This window comes from Octodon degus, unplaced genomic scaffold (assembly GCF_000260255.1).
Source record: "Octodon degus isolate 3935 unplaced genomic scaffold, OctDeg1.0 scaffold00286, whole genome shotgun sequence".
NCBI lineage: Eukaryota > Metazoa > Chordata > Mammalia > Rodentia > Octodontidae > Octodon > Octodon degus.
In genome coordinates this window covers 975,494-980,703 of record NW_004524862.1, presented here as the reverse complement: position 1 = coordinate 980,703, position 5,210 = coordinate 975,494, and the positions used below count along the sequence as shown (strand labels likewise).

At 39.5% G+C, this 5,210-nt stretch overlaps 1 protein-coding gene across 13 annotated transcripts in view; it reads left to right on the top strand.

The window, feature by feature from the left end:
* Nucleotides 1–5,210, top strand: part of R3hdm2 (R3H domain containing 2) — a 204,790-nt gene that overhangs the window by 27,029 nt on the left and 172,551 nt on the right. The window lies entirely within an intron of this gene.

The window sequence follows — 5,210 nt, the reverse complement described above, 5'->3', positions numbered from 1 at the left end:
AAAGTAATTACTAAGAGTACAAGATTTTACGTCTGTACATAAAAATTTTCCAAACAATATTAGCTGAAATCTTTCATATATGTGTGTGTGTGTGTGTATATATATATATATATATATATATATAATTTTATTGAGAAACAGCAATGAGACAGTTTCAAAACCAATTAATAGGACAATTTCAATAATTAATGTATTGCATATTGTTCTCTTCATAGTGGTTATTCATAGTACAAGATGCAGACATGATATCCTGTCCAAACACTATTAGTACAAATCCAGGATTTATTTTTTAAGAAAAGCATTTGTAGCAATTTGGGGAGTGGGTTATAGAATAGATTAGAATCAAGGAGTTTAAAGATAGTCACAATGTGGGAAACTGAGTAGAGTGGTCATGCAGATACATGATGCATTTGAACAGTATTTCAGAGATACACTGTGTTAGACATGGAGATTTATGTGTATGTGCCATAAAGAGAAAATGCAAGAGAAAGACAATAAATATGGTAAGGAGGATGAACCCTTGGGTGACTTCTGGTTTTCTGGGTTCCATCATGGTGACATCAGTGAGTAAGGGAATATAGGAAGAAGTGTGTTTGGAAATACAAAGTTTTTTTTTTTTTTTTTTTGTGTTTGTTGTTGTTGTTTTTTGAAATACAAGTGTTTGACTGGTTAAATTTGAAATACTTGTTGGGTCATGTAGAAATACATGCCTAATAGGCAGTTGGACTTAGTCTAGAAGTGGAGAGAGAACTTGAGGCTGAAGAGAGATGTGAGACTTAGCAGTTTTTGTTGTAGTTGAAGCAGTAGGCTTGGGTCAGCTATAGAACATATTGAGACTGAAGGACAGAATCTTAGATAATACTGGCAGTTCAAGGCTTATGGAAATGGAGCCTTAAGAGAAGTCCGAGAATGCCAGAAAGATGGATAGAAAAACCAACCAAATGTATGTGACAAGAATTAAGAGGACTCAGGCTGGTGAGATGGCTCAGTGGTCTAAAGCACCTACTTAGAACAAGCTTAGCAAAGCACAGGGACCACGGTTCAATCCCCCAGCACCACATGCCAGCCAGCCCCGCCACCCCCTGGTGGGCTGAGCTGGCCACACACACACACACACACACACACACACACACACACAAATAAAATTAAAAAAGAATTAAGAGGACAGAGTTTCTAAGAGGAGAAAGGCAATAATTCTCAAATGTGGTAGAAAGGGAAAATCTGATAGGAAAGAAAGGAGCCTGCTGGGGAGCAGGGTCACCAGAGAGATGAGAGAGGTAGCCAAACTGTGCTGGATTGAGGAGTAAGTGGGGGTCAAGAAAAAAAGGCAGGCTCTGTCTTTCAGCATGATTGCAAAGAAATGGGAGTAGAATGGTGGCAAGATGGGATTCAAGAGAGCATTTTTTTTTTTTTTTAATTTACCGAGGAAAGGTTTATTTTGACTCTTAGTTTGTAGAGGTTTTAATCCATATTTGGCTGGATGCAAGGCAGGGAATCAATGCATGGTGGCTTTACAAATTAGAAACAGTCCATGATATGGTAAGTAAAAGCAAAGATTAGCAAGAAGCAAGCCTTCCTTTTCCTTTTATGTTTTAATTTTTTATTAGTACATGGTTGCCATATAAAGTGATCACATTAATCACAGAATTTCAACTTGTACATAATATATATTGTTTTTCTTCCCATTCTCATCCCTTCCCTTCAACATTTCTTCCTCTCCCCATTCACAAAAGAGCATTTTTAGAGATGACAGATGCAAGCATATTTTTATGCTAAAAGCAATGAACAAAGTGATAGAGAATGTGGTATTTAAATTCTTGAACATGTAGTGAAGAAGAAATCCAGGGCAGAAGTAGAAAAATCATCTCATTCATTAAGATAAGAAAGAAAAGTAGCTGAGAATGGCTCGTCAGTAAGCTGAAGCAGGAGGATTGCTGTGAGTTTGAAGTCAGCCTGGGCTACATAGTGAATTCAAGGCTACTACATAGTCTTAACTACATAGTGATACTCTAACAAACAGACAAACAAAAAGTTGAGTGGTAGCTTAGTGCAAAGGCTCTGAGTTCAATTTCCCAGTCATTAAAAAATAAAGTAGCTGGGCAATGGTGGCTCACTCCTGTAGTCCTAGCATGTGGGAGGCTGAGGTAGGAGGATTGTTGCAAGTTTGAGACCAGCCAGGGCTACAAAGGGAGCTCAGGGCCACCCTGCACTGCATATAAAGACCCTGTCTCAAAGGACAACAAGAAAAAAAAAATCTGTACATTAGCTGTGATTAATGGTGCATACTTACATGCTTATGGTTACTCAAGAAGCTGACACAGGAGGTCACTTGAGACCAAGTTGGACAATATAGTGAGACCCAGTCTTTTTTTTTAAATGTTCTTTTATTTTATTTATTTGTATGTGTGTGTGTGTGTGTGTGGCCAGCTCAGCCCACCAGGGGGTGGCGGGGCTGGCTGGCATGTGGTGCTGGGGGATTGAACCGTGGTCCCTGTGTTTTGCGAAGCTTGTTTTAAGTAGGTACTTTAGACCACTGAGCCATCTCACCAGCCCTGAGACCCAGTCTTTTTGAAAAAAGAAATCTGTGGGGTGGAACTTTTAATATTTCATAATTTTGTTTTATTTTTGCTCGATGAATAAGTTTGTTGGTCTTTATCTGAAAAAATCTTCATAGAAATTTGGTTTAACTCTCAGTAGGCCACTCCTGAGCTGAGGAAGCTGCCTCTTTTTGAGCTACTTCATCTGGGCAAGAGACATTTTGGGACGGTTCTACCTCTTTTTTAAGTTCTCCCTTTGGCTTATTTTTCATAGACTGAATTCTCCGGTGTAGCAGCATGAGCTTTCTATCCATCTCCTCCATCATGTCTGGAGTTAACATTGTTCTTTATGTACTAAGAGAACTGTTTCTTGTAAGCATCTTCATCTTCCATTAGGTAACACATATAACCTGTGACAGTCTGACCCATGACATGCTTCCTGTGTGCTTCTGCATTGAATTCCTTGCTTTCAGAATCATAACCAAGGAATTGTTTGGTACTGTGTAGAATAGACAAGCCTCTATCCGCAGCACCCTTTAGGACTCCAAAAATTGTGTTGCCAGTTGTAGTTCTGGCAGGGCCTGCATCCAGATAGCAGGTAAAGGCACCAGGTTGACCATCAGTGTCTTCTATAGTGTATTCATCTCCAGTCACCTCCACCTGGCGTTTTTAGATTTTGTCTATGTCAGACCTACTGAGAAGACTGCAGGCCACCAGCAGGCCAGTACAGTATGCTACAGCATAATTTTTCAGGCCAAATTTCACACCATGTTTTGGTAGTTCATGTACATGTGCTGTGCAGCTATCATATCCCCTTCAGTACCAGCATAAGCAATCTGACAAATGATCTTTCTGTTAGTTATATGAACTGTCATCCTGTATTCAGGTGCATTGTACTTATTTTTGTTCTGGATCACCAAACATTTCTGAGCATAGTAATCAGTTTTGCCTTCTTGTCTTCTAAACTTCACTTGGTATCTCTGAAAATAGGCCTTATTCTTCACAGCTTTAATAAAATCTATCCTGTGTGATAGAGACCCAGATCTATAGCTCTACACAGACCTGCAGACCCAGCAGCACTGCTCAAGATTTCATAATTCTTGTGTTCCTCAGTTAACATTTTACTTAGTGGGCACTGGATTCATTGATGAATCCTGTCTGAATCTCTTATTATGTTGATGGCTTAAAAATGTTGACTTTCAGATTCTATGATTTCTTCTATAATTTCTAAATAGTGTTGTTTTGTAGGAAAAGAATTTCTTCCTCTGTTTTTTGTTTTTAGACAAGGTCTCACTGTATAATTGAGGCTGCTCTTGAACTCACTATGTAGCCCAGGCTGGCTTTAAACTCACAGCAATCCTCCTGCCTTAGCCTTCCAAGTGCTGGGATTGCAGGTGTGTACTACCACACCTTGCCTCCTTTTTTGTTTGTTTGTTTTTTGGTACCCAGGATTGAACTCAAAACCTTGCACTTGCCAGGCAGGTGCTTATGCCACTGAGCTATATCCCCAGCCTCTTTTTTGTTTCTGACAATCAGTATAAAGTTTAGTATTTTTATTCTTTATAGCTTTGATTAGTTAATTTTTATCTTAATTTTTTAAAATTCAGTTTTAAAATTTTTATTTACTTTTTTGAGAAAGGGTCTCACTGTGCAGTCTAGACTGGTCTTGAACTCACTGTGTATCCCAGGCTGAACTCAAACTTATGGCAGTCCTCCTGCTTCAGCCTTGCCAGTGCTGGGATTACAGGCATGTGCCACCCATACCTAGCTAGTGTTGCTATTTTTTAGAAAGTAAATTACAGAGCTTTACTGTCAGTATTAAAAGTAGCAACAGCATTGACTATCAGAAGTACTAAAATTGTGGTGCAGGCTTGTAATCCTAGCACTCTTAGAGGCTGAGGCAGGAGGATTGTAAGTTAAAAGCCCAGCCTGGGCAATTTAACAACATCCTGTTTTTTTTTTTTTTTTTAAATTAAAATGAAATAGGGATGTAGCTCCTTGAAAGGGCCTTGGGTTCATTCCCAGGCCCACAATACACCCCCTTTAAAATGCACACCACCTCCAAAGCTGAAATTGCCCTAAGTTTATTCAGTGGGTGGTACCTTTTCAGGGTGATTCATGTCCTTTCGACATGTCCCTTTTAGATTTTGAGCATATCCTTATGTTCTGGCACAAGAAGATGTTATGAGCTCAATTATACTTTACTTGCCCAAGTTTTGGGATTAGGTTATTTCCAAAAGAATTGTGGTTCTTTTAGTGGAGGAATGATTCTTTCAGAGGAAAATTGCTTCTTGAGATAGGGTCTCTGTAGTCTAGACTGGCCTTCAGGTCACTATTTAGCCCAGGCTGGCCTTGAACTCATGGGGATTAGCCTTCCAAGTGTTGTGATTACATGAATGCACTATCAGTCCGGCTTTCTTGCTTTTTTGAGACAGGGTCTTGGTATGTAGTCCAGCCTTACTGAAACTCACTACGTAGCCCAGGCTGCCCTCAAACTCATGGAGATCCTTCTGCTTCAGCCTCAAAGTGCTAGCATTACAGGCATTTGCTACCATGCTCAGCTCAAGATTTGAATTTTTAGAAAGTTCAAAATAGGATTAGCCATTGAATTGGGAACTGGAATCACTTGAAGTCTGACAGCTTGAGAATGTATAGCTGCTTGCTTGCTTGCTT